Source organism: Eriocheir sinensis, unplaced genomic scaffold (genome assembly GCF_024679095.1).
Source record: "Eriocheir sinensis breed Jianghai 21 unplaced genomic scaffold, ASM2467909v1 Scaffold1625, whole genome shotgun sequence".
In the NCBI taxonomy this organism is placed as follows: Eukaryota; Metazoa; Arthropoda; class Malacostraca; order Decapoda; family Varunidae; genus Eriocheir; species Eriocheir sinensis.
In genome coordinates, this window is record NW_026110990.1 from 36,606 (window position 1) to 48,308 (window position 11,703).

At 46.3% G+C, this 11,703-nt stretch overlaps 1 long non-coding RNA gene across 3 annotated transcripts; it reads right to left on the reverse strand.

Moving 5' to 3' along the window:
- Positions 1–1,622: 1,622 nt before the first annotated feature.
- LOC126990417 (uncharacterized) lies at positions 1,623–4,070 on the reverse strand. Of its 3 annotated transcripts, none has more exons than XR_007744363.1 (3): positions 3,935–4,070; positions 2,876–3,733; positions 1,623–2,807 (listed from the first exon to the last, which is right to left on the reverse strand). It is a non-coding gene; the product is annotated as an uncharacterized LOC126990417 (long non-coding RNA). The 3 variants fall into 3 exon arrangements; XR_007744364.1 differs by having other exon boundaries at positions 2,944–3,798; positions 3,867–4,011; XR_007744362.1 differs by having other exon boundaries at positions 2,876–3,798; positions 3,867–4,011.
- Positions 4,071–11,703: the final 7,633 nt, after the last annotated feature.

Here is an 11,703-nt window from a genome sequence, read left to right on the forward strand (position 1 = left end):
GATAGAGCTCCACTGGTTGCCAATAAAAGCAAGGATAGTATTTAAGTTATGTGTTTTGACACACCAAGCTTTGATTACTGGCCGTCCACCGTATTTGAGAGAATTATTACACGAAATACAGCCAGGTGAAGGCATTAACACTCGCCGAGCCACTTATGGAATCACACTTCATGAACCACAAAAGCACTGATTTGTTCGATGTATCTTAACCTCGCAGCATTCTCAAGCGATCTCGCGTAATCACTTAAAACACAAATGATGCTGAAGGTCCTGCCAGTTGCCCGCGGGTAGTGACTTAGGGAGGGGGCACACGTGGTCCGTCTGCTCACTCTGCTGGGGAGGTGACCACCAGCGGGTCTGCAGACGACGCACAAGGTGCAGACGACGCTATTTCGTGACGTCACTGCAAAACCTCTATACTCGTAAGAACATAAGGGGACATATTCTTAAACATTTCGGGGTAAAGATTCGTTTTAGGTCCGTGCCAGTATCTCATAATCTACTTTATGAAACATCACTATCTCTTCATATATCTTTTCTACAAACCTTCAACAGTCATGGAAACGCTTTGAAAATCCAACTCAAGGACTTTTTTTTTTACTCTTGAAAATAGGGGATAATGTTGCGGAGCTTAGCTGACCCCGCAGCCTACACTACCTCACCAGCCACGTTGGGTTTCTCCTCCTGCTCCTCCTCCTCCTCCTCCTCCCTCTCGCTAGCTCCCCTTTCTTGACCTCTACCTCGTCGTCTTTTTCCTTTGTTATTTTATCCTCCTCCTCCTCCTCACGCGTGGGTCAGTGAAATGGGTATGCCTGGGAAAGGTAAACTGAGGTAACCTGCGTGTCACAATCGGTCCTGTGTCGCCGGCAGAGGGGGTCTGCTGTTATCTGCGCGGGGTCACGGGCCAAGGGGACGGAGGAGCGCGCCGGGGTAATGCGTAGGTTATCGTGTGACCTCCCCCCCCCCCCTTCCCCCCTCTTCCCACCATCATCTTTGCCTTATACAGTGTTGCGTCCTGGTGTTTTTTCTTGTGAGTGTTTGAGATATTGTTTTAAATGAGGGTTTGATAGTTTTATGCGTGTATGTGTGTGTGTGTGTGTGGGGGGGGGTTAGTGGTTGAATGTAGGGAAGTGAGTATTAGTGGGGAGTTGAAGGAAGATTGTGTGCTGATAGCGGAGACAGTAGCAGGAGGGGAGGCAGGCAGAGGTAGAAGAGTCACCCAACCAGTCAGGTATTAGTACAGGTGTGAATGGGGTTTAAGGGCCATATTCATAAACGTAAAATAACATAAGAACGTAAGGAGTCTGCAAGAGGCCGGTTGGTCTATACAAGGCAGCTCCTGTAAGTCTAATCCCACCTTACCTCACTATCCATGTTAGATCGTTAAGTGGTTTGTTAGTTTGTTTGTTAATGGGTAGTCAAACAGCTGTATTACCGTTAGTTAGATAGGTTAGTTAAATAGATAGTTTGATAGTTAGTTAAGCAGTTACAGTCAGTTAGTTAATTTTACTATAATCTATATTTATCTATTTATTTATTTATATTATTTTGTTTATTTATTTTTATTTTATTTTGTTATTTTGTTTTTTCTTTTTCCTTTTCTTTCTTTCTTTTCTTTTTTCTATTTGTTTTCTTTTTCTTTTCTTTTTTTCTTTTTTCCTTTGTGTTTTCTTGCTGTTGGTTTTCTTTTTTGATGTTCTTTTTTGCTATCATCCTCTTGTTGATGTTCGTTGGTCTGGGTGAGCCGCTTTCCTCCCAGAAGAGACCCACCCATAATTTTGGAGATGTTGTTAGGGCCAAAAGGTGGATGATGTTTGTTTTATTTCATTTTCTTGATGTGTTTTTCGTTCTTTTTATTGCCTTTGTTTTCTTTTTCGATGTTTTCCTGTTCTTTTTCTTTTACTTCTTATTGATGCTTTTTGTTGTTATTTTTTTCCTATCATCCTTTTGTTGATGTTCCTTGGTCTGGATGAGCCGCTTTCCTCCCAGAAGAGACCCATCCATAATTTTGGTGATGTTGTTTGGGACCGAAAGGTGGATGATGTTTCTTTGTATTTCTCTTTTCTTGATGTTGTTCATTTATTTCTGTTTCTTTTCTTTTTCGATGTTTTTTCTGTTCTTTTTCCATTTTTTTTTTGGTGTTCTTTTCTATATCATCCCTTGTTGATGTTCTTTGGTCTGGGTGAGCCGCTTTCTCCCCAGAAGAGACCCACCCATAATTTTGGTGATGTTAGTCAGGGCCGGAAGGTGGATGATGTTTGTTATATTTTTCTTTCCTTAATGTGTTTTTCTTTGTTTTTTTTTATTTAATTTATTCATATCATCCTTTTGTTGATGTTCTTTGGTCTGGATGAGCCGCTTTCTCCCCAGAAGAGACCCATCCATAATTTTGGCGATGTTAGGGCCTAAAGGTGGATGATCTTTTTGTTTCTTTTCTTGACGTTTCGTTTCTGTATTTTCCATTTTTCTGGTGTTCCTTTTTATTTTCCTTTTCTTTGGTGTTCCCATCGCGTGGATTGTCTACGACAGTATAACGAGCACCACAAGCCCGGGTTTGTTTAGAGTTTGCTCTCCTAGGCAGATTGCCTACCACGGCTGACGACCTCCACCTGGCCGGGTTTATTGTTCGGAGTTTGCTCTCCTAGGCAGATTGCCTACCACGGCTGACGACCTCCACCTGGCCGGGTTTATTGTTCGGAGTTTGCTCTCCTAGGCAGATTGCCTACCACGGCTGACGACCTCCACCTGGCCGGGTTTATTGTTCGGAGTTTGCTCTCCTAGGCAGATTGCCTACCATGGCTGACGACCTCCACCTGGCCGGGTTTATTGTTCGGAGTTTGCTCTCCTAGGCATATTGCCTACCATGGCTGACGACCTCCACCTAGCCGGGTTTATTGTTCGGAGTTTGCTCTCCTAGGCAGATTGCCTACCACGGCTGACGACCTCCACCTGGCCGGGTTTATTGTTCGGAGTTTGCTCTCCTAGGTGAAATGCTCACGCTAACGAGCTCCACCTGCCCGGGTTTTTTGCTCGGAGTTTGCTCTCCTAGGTGAACTGCTCACGCTAACGAGCTCCACCTGCCCGGGTTTGTTGTTCGGAGTTTGCTCTCCTAGGTGAACTGCCTACCACGGCTAACGAGCCCCACCTGCCCGGGTTTGTTTAGAGTTTGCTCTCCTAGGTGAACTGCCTACCACGGCTAACGAGCCCCACCTGCCCGGGTTTGTTTAGAGTTTGCTCTCCTAGGTGAACTGCCTACCACGGCTAACGAGCCTCACCTGCCCGGGTTTGTTTAGAGTTTGCTCTCCTAGGTGAATTACCTCCCATGGCTAACGACCTCCACCTGCCCGGGTTTGTTTAGAGTTTGCTCTCCTAGGTGAACTGCCTACCACGGCTAACGACCTCCACCTGCCCGAGTTTATTGTTCGGAGTTTGCTCTCCTAGGTGAATTGCCTCCCACGGCTAACGACCTCCACCTGCCCGGATTTGTTTAGAGTTTGCTCTCCTAGGTGAATTGCCTCCCACGGCTAACGACCTCCACCTGCCCGGGTTTGTTTAGAGTTTGCTCTCCTAGGTGAATTGCCTCCCACGGCTAACGACCTCCACCTGTCCGGGTTTGTTTAGAGTTTGCTCTCCTAGGTGAATTGCCTCCCACGGCTAACGACCTCCACCTGCCCGGGTTTGTATAGAGTTTGCTCTCCTAGGTGAATTGCCTCCCACGGCTAACGAGCCTCACCTGCTCGGGTTTGTATAGAGTTTGCTCTCCTAGGCAGATTGCCTATCACGGCTAACGAGCTCCACCTGCCCGGGTTAATTGTTCGGAGTTTGCTCTCCTAGGCAGACTGCCTACCACGGCTAACAAGCTCCACCTGCCCGGGTTAATTGTTCGGAGTTTGCTCTCCTAGGCAGACTGCCTACCACGGCTAACAAGCTCCACCTGCCCGGGTTTGTAGCCGGAAGATCTCCGGCACCTCCGTCGGGGCCCCGAGGGACGCCGAGGAGCCCTGCCTGGAGCCCTCCAGTCCTGCCATGCTCGCCAGGGAGACCTTGGGCTCGCTGGCGCTCCACACCCCCGCCGAGGCGAGGATGCAAGAACTCGCTTCTTAAAACTACCAGACTGGATTATAAAATTAATCATAATTACTGTGAAGGCGCCGGTCACCGCGTTTATCGGTTCAGGGATGGAAGCCCGACGGGCCTGGGAAACGCGCACAAGCATCCAAAGGAATCCTCGCGACGGCTTGCGACGCAGCATCCGTTTCCCTTTTCTTTCTCATTCCAATTTTTCTTTTTTATTATATTTTCCTTCTCTGATTGATTGATTGACTGATTTTACTTGGTAGGAATCTGTTCACCAATTAACATAATTCAGGTATACATTGCACCCACACACCTGCGGAGAGAAAGCACCAGTGAGAGTGCTGACGCCAGGCTAGAGTTTCCTAACATTCGCATCGGGGCCTACTTCTCTTTAGTCGTCTGTCTCTTTATTTTTCTCTTCTCTACTTCATTCTATTTCTCCCTTTCTTTCATCCTTGCTCTCCATCTATGAATTTGTTTTTTTTATTTCTCTCTCTCTCTCTCTCTCTCTCTCTCTCTCTCTCTCTCTCTCTCTCTCTCTCTCTCTCTCTCTCTCTCTCTCTCTCTCTCTCTCTCTCACACACACACACACACACACACACACACACACACACACACACACACAGCTTTCGTAGGCGTTGTGAGTATTACCAGGGGTAGTTTAATGACCCTGGTGGTAGTCTGACCTCCTATCTGTATTATGGACCTAAAAAAAACACTCATGAGAATCCGACTGATCTCCTTTGACCCCTGTGGAAAAAGTTGGTATGAGAGACAGAAACGTCTGAGAATACCGGCCTAGGAGTTGTCATGTATAAGTCGAGTGTCCTCTTGTTGGGTTAAGGATATGCACTGTTAATTATTTATTCATTTATTGGCATCACAGGAGGCGGCTCAAAGACAAAACAAAACGCACTCACTTAAAAAACACCAACCACTTCTCCCACAATCAGAAAACACTCACCATAATGTGTTATTTTTTTTTCTCTCCCATTTATATATTTATTTTCGCATCACATGAGGCAGCTCAAGGGTAACACAATAACACCCCAAAAAACTAAACCACTTCTCCCACAATCAGAAAGCAGTCACTATCATGTGCTTTTCTCATTTTTTTTCCTTCCCATTTATCTGTTTATTTTCGCATCATAGGAAGCAGCTCAAAGGTAAAACAATAACACACAAAAAAGTCTGTAAACCACTTCTCCTAACACAAACAAACGAAAAAAATAGCTACCATCAAGTGCTTCTTCTCTTTTTTTCTTTTCTTTCATTGATTTTTCACATCATAGGAGTTTCATTTGACGTTGATGAAAGATCAGCATGCAGCTTTTTTTTATTTATATTGCCATTGTCCGGAACTTATTCTATGAGTATGTCGGAAAAATGACTGAACGGGTAAATGTTATGAAAGAGATGGGGAAGCAAAATGGGGTTCAATCCTTATGGGAAGAAAGTTTTATCTACGAATTATTGGGTCTGGATTAAAGTCTTCCTCCACCTCTTCCGCTGCTTCCTCCTCTTCCTCCTTTTCTTCCTCCTCTTACCCTCTTCTAGGTTTTATCTGTACACCTCTATATAGTTTCTCGCGGAAATACTACAAGAATACACAGTCGTTCCACGCACAGCATGATGACGTCACACTCTCATCTGACCTAAATCTAGGCTCCAGGGTTCTCATGAAAACAACAACAACTAAAAGTAAAGGGATGACTCATGTGTGACGAATATAATGCAAATAAAAGGTAGCGAAAACAAAGAACCTGATGTTTAGGGCCAGTCCTACAGTCCAGTACAGCACGCTTGTAAGCTCCCCAACCAAACACAAAACGCGACGAAAATTCCTTGTATAGTTTTTTTTCTTCCTTACAGCAGAGGAGTCAGTTCAAGGGCATAAAAAAAGGTAACAAATGTGAAAAAAACACTATACAAGGAATTTTCGTCGTGTTCTGTGTTTGGTTGGGGAGCTTACAAACGTGCTGTATGTTTACGAAAGCGTCGCCTCCTCTGGCGACGGCCGTGGCGACGCTGCAGTCGCCACAGCCGTGAAATAGCTCGCAGAGGGTTTAGGGTCGGGGAGCATAGTTAAACTACTCCAACCGAACTTTACGACCTACTAACGGGGGGGCTGCACCCCCCTCGACCCCCCCTTCTAACCAGGGGGGGCTACGCCCCCCCTCCCTGGACCCCCCCCACACATGTATATGTGACTTATTTCAGTGAGGAGGTATTTCTCGCAACACCGGCTGCAGCATCGCCGCGGCCGTCGCCAGAGGAGGCGACGCGCTTTCGTAAACATTATCCCCTATTTTCAGGAGTATAAAAAAAGAGTCCTTGAATTGGATTTTCAAAGCGTTTCCATGACTGTTGAAGGTTTGTAGAAAAGATATATGAAGAGATACTGAGTTTCATAAAGTAGGTAATGAGATACTGGCACGGACCTAAAACGAATCTTAACCCATTTCGGCGCCCGAGCTCACATATTTGACACGGTTTCCGTATGAGTTTTCGGTATTTCCAGGAGTATTTTAATGGTCCTAGTAGTAGTTTGATTCTTCTTCTGCACCATGAACCTGAAAACACTCTCATGAGAACCCAATTGATCCCCTTTTTGGCCTTTGGAAATAGTTGATGTGAGAGGCGGAAGTGTCTGCCAATACTAACCAAGGAGTCTGCAAGAGGCCGGTGGGCGTATACAAGGCAGCTCCCGTGAGCCTGACCCCACCTAACGTCACTGTTCACTCGGATCTTCATAATCTTCACCCATTACTAGTCCACTGCAGCATAGAGGCCTTTCCCAACGTCATCCACCTCTCCTAACCCCACCTAACCTAAGCTAACCCCACTCTGATCTTCATAATCTTCACCCATTACTAGTCCACTGCAGCATAGAGGCCTTTCCCAACGTCATCCACCTCCCCTAACCCCACCTAACCTAAGCTATCCCCACTCTGACCTTCATAATCTTCACCCATTTCTAGCCCACTGCAGCATAGAGGCCTTTCCCAACGTCATCCACCTCCCCTAACCCCACCTAACCTAATATAACCCCACTCGGATCTTCATTATCTTCACCCACTACTAGTCCACTGCAGCATAGAGGCCTTTCCCAACGTCCTCCACCTCCCCTAACCCCACCTAACCTAATTTAATCCCACTTGGATCTTCATAATCTTCACCCATTTCTAGTCCACTGCAGCATAGAGGCCTTTCCCAACGTCATCCACCCCTCTCTGTGTGATATATTACTCCATCGTGCTTTGGCAAATACTCTTAATATAATATTCATCTTCAGGCATTGCTAGTCTACTGCAGAACAAAGGCCTTTCCCAACGTCCTCCACTTTTCTCTGATATTATACTCCATCGTGGTTTGGCAAATACTCAAACTTCATCTAATCTTCATCTTAAGGCCTTGTTAGTCCAATACAAAACAAAGGCCTTTCCCAACGTCCTCCACCTTTCTATGTGAGGTGTTAGACTTCTTCATCCTCCTCTGGCAAATGCTCTAACTTTAGGGATTGACACTGTAAACTTCATATCGTCAGTCTATGGCAGAACAGAGGTCTTTCTCAATGGTCCATCTCTATTCCTTCACCTTTCTCTGTTTGATGCTAGATTACGCCATCCTGCTCCGGCAAATGCTCTAAATTAAGTGACTGCAATACTCTAATATTCACCATCTTAAGTTATTACTAGTCTAATACAAAGGCCTTTCCCAGTTGTCTGTTCCTCTACCTTTCTCTGTTTGATGTTAGTGTACTCCATCCTGCTCCGGCCAATGATCTAATGTAATCTCTCCACCTGCTCGCCCTCTGCCCGCCCTGACGTGTACATGTTCTGGGTCGTCACTGTTGCGTTGGCTGTCCTCCTGATGTCAGTTCTCCGCGTGCTGTGTCCCGCCGAGTCCATTTCTCGTTCTTGTTTGTTGTTAGATTATCTTTATTTTTGTTTGTTACCTAATCCATGATGCGCTCTCTCTCTCTCTCTCTCTCTCTCTCTCTCTCTCTCTCTCTCTCTCTCTCTCTCTCTCTCTCTCTCTCTCTCTCTCTCTCTCTCATCTCCTCCCCACCATCCTCCTGCCTATACATACATACATACATACATACACATACACAGATACATACATACATACATACACATACATACATTCACTCACACACAAACAAACATATTCTCCCAGTAGTTCCTCGCAGACATGCCCATTAGGAATTCAGTCGCCACAAGGACAACAAGGAAGCGCCTAATCTGCTCTCTCAGTAACTGAACGGCCTCGAGCTCTTGTCATCCCAGCGGCAGAGTGTTGAGCTCGTCCCGCACTGGGCTGGCGTGGCGGCGAGGGCGGGTCTAAAGGATCTGATAAGGCTTTAGTTGATATTTTTTTTTTTTTTTTTTTACGTTGATTGCCTATTGCGCCGGTAGGCATCTTCCCGGTGGGGCCTGATGGTCGGCCCAAGGCTTCTTCCAGGTGGGGCCTGATGGTCGGCCCAGCCCGTTCTGGCGCAGGCGAGTGTTTATAGTGGCGCCATCTTGCATTGGCTCATGCTGCCCCCCGGAGCTCGTTCTTGATTCGCTTGGACGGCTTCCTCTAGAGTCCGGGTTGATGGGTGGTCTTCAGGACAGCATGTGGGTAGTTTTAAGCCACTCGGCGGTGACTGAAAAATCCGAGTGGTAGCGTGGGGATTCGAACCCGCGTCGTCCATCACGCGGTGAATGTGGGCCCAGTACGCTACCACCTACGCCACCGCCTACCCAAATTATTTCCGTGAGTTGTTTTATGAGCCGAGTGATAGTGTGACAAAGCCTCTACACCGGGGATGCCACAATATTGTATTTTATCATGTTTTTAGTAAGTTTTAAACATGAGAATCCTTCCGAATGATGAACAAGTGAAGTCGTATAAAAGAATATATTATATAATATTTATTTAAGCCATTTTTAAACATTAGATATCTTCCAGTTGATTAACTAATGTAGCATATTTTTGTGTTTCTTCCATGGTTTTAGTCATGGACTTCCAAATGATAAACAAGTGAAGTCGTATTAAAGAAGCTGTCTTTTTTTTTATCGCTGTAGTAATTTTTAGGCTTGAATGGCCTTTGAAATTGACCTAGAATCAACGAGTAAGTCAGGTAAGTGAAGAGGGAAAGAAAGAAAAAGAAAAGTAAAGTTCCAAGGCCTTCAATATGATTTACTATGGAAGTCAAGTGAAAGAAGCGGTGTTGTTCTTCATTGTTTCAGTCATATGTAAGCATGATAGACCTTACAAATGGACCCAGAAGTCACAGCCAGAACTGAAGTCAGCCTCGAGAAAAGGAAGAAGGAAAGCAAGTTCAGTGCTCCACCAACATCCTTCTCATGGTGGTGAGGGGCGTGGCGCGTCACACCAACAGCCTCTAGTATGCCATGAGGGCGGCGGAGGGGAGGAAGGGGGAGGCAGGGGAGGGGAAGGTAGGAAAGGCAGGGGAGGGCAGCAACCATGTGTTGTGTGTGTGTGTTGGGGTCTGTCACTGTTTACCGACGCATATAATAGCGTAGGGTGACCACCGATGTGTGTAGGCGTGGGGGGCATTTAGGCTATTTCCGGGCTGGTTAGCAAAAGGTTAGTCAGAATGTGCCACCGACAAACTAACAACTCACACCTTTCAACCTCATATTCCTCTTTGTTTTCACTTTCACCCGTCGATATGTGTGTGGGTGTGTGGGACGCTTAATTTCTTTGGTGAGAGGTTGATATAAAAGTTCGCCAAAATGTGCTACTGGCTAACTAACTAACCTGACCTAACCTAGCCTAACCTAACCTAACCTAACCTGACCTAACCTAACCTTTACGCCTTCAAACCTCATATTCCTCTTTATCCTCACCTTCACGCGTCATACTCCTCATAATATTATATCTAACACCTCCATCCACCATATTTCTCTTCTTTTTTAACACTTATATACTCACACATTTCGTCGCTCACACACCCACATTTGATAAGACTTTCGAAGAGGTTGTGGTGTTAGTAGTATTTCTATGGGTAGATTTATGAGCCTAGTGATAGCATGAAAAGGCTTCCATATACCATTTAGGCGCTCACACACCCACATTTTGTAAGGCTTTCGTAGAGGTTGTTGTGTTAGTATTTCCACGAGTAAAGAGCCTACTTATAATTTGATAGGCCTTCTGCACCATGAACGTGAAAAAACACTCATCAGAACCCGACTAACCTCCTTTGTGGCCTTGGAAAATATTGATTGTGTGAGGCGAAAGCGTTTGGTAAAGGTTGTAGGCATTTCCATGGGTAGTTTTATGGGCTTAGTGATAGTATGACAAGGCCTCCGCACCATGAACGTGAAAAACACTCATGAAAACCCGACTAATCTACTTTCTGGCTTCGGGAAGTTTGTTGCAGCTGAGAATACACGCCTCAAACATCAATAACCACGTGACCCAGCAATCCACGGCAGCCAGAGGGAAGTGAATGCGTCAGTGTGTCAGTAAAAGAATCCAGTGCAACCGTCGCCAGGCTGATCCGACACCCACGACGGATCAAGTGTTTACAAATACTAGTTCGTGCCGAGCAGTGAACCTTCCCGGCCTGACTAACCACAATGCTAACACGCTGAAGCTGTTGATCGGCGGCGCACGCACGAACACTTGCAACGAGGAGGGAAACGGGGCGGAGGGCAAGCTAAGAGAGACATGAAGGGAAGGAAGGAGGGAGAAGGGAAAGGGAAATTAAGAAGGGAGGGAGGAAGGAGGGAGCGAGGGGAAAGGAACACTCTTGCACTAGGAAGGAAAACGCAACGGAGGACAAGCTAATAGGCAAATGAAGGGTTAGGAAAGGAAGGTTTGAGGGGAAGGGAAGGCAGGGGGGGAGGAGGGATGGTAAAAGAAAGGAAGGAGGGAGAGAAATGGACTTGAAAGGAAGATTAGAGGGGAAGGGAAGGGGAAAGAAGGAGAAAGAGGAAGGGACGGGGAAGGAAGATTAGAGGGGAAGGGAAGGGGAAAGAAGGAGAAAGAGGAAGGGACGGGGAAGGAAGATTAGAGGGGAAGGGAAGGGGAAGGAAGGAGGGAGAGGAAAGGACGGGGAAGGAGCGGTAAGTAAGGAGGAAAAGGAGAAAGAGGAATGAACGGGGAGAAAGGGAGGAGGAGAGAGAAAGGAGGGAAAGGGAGGAGAGGCACGTCAAGGAAGAGGAAAGGAGAGTAGTAAGTAAGAAGGGGAAGAGACAGAGGAAGGAGGAGGAGAAGGAGAGAAAAACGAAGAAACGGGGAAAGAAGGGAGGGGAAGAGACATGTAGGGATGGAGAGAGAAAATGCAGGCAACAGAAAGCCTGTTGGCTCATTACGAGGTTGCCCGCTTTGGTGATTTAATCAGCTCGACAGCCACTTGGGGCCTGGGGAGCAGACGAAAGCACCTCGACATTGAGGAGCAGATGAAAGCACCTCGATATTGAGGAGCAGATGAAAGCACCTCGATATTAGGTTCACTCCTGACGCAGCGAAGTAAACGGAAGGCTGTCCGTTTAGTAGTACTCGTTATTTTCTGTCGTTGTCAATCTCTTATCCACGCGATCAGATTGGCTCCAATGCCCGCCGAGTGCAGTTTCTTAAGGAGTCGCTCTTGCGGTACCTTGTCGA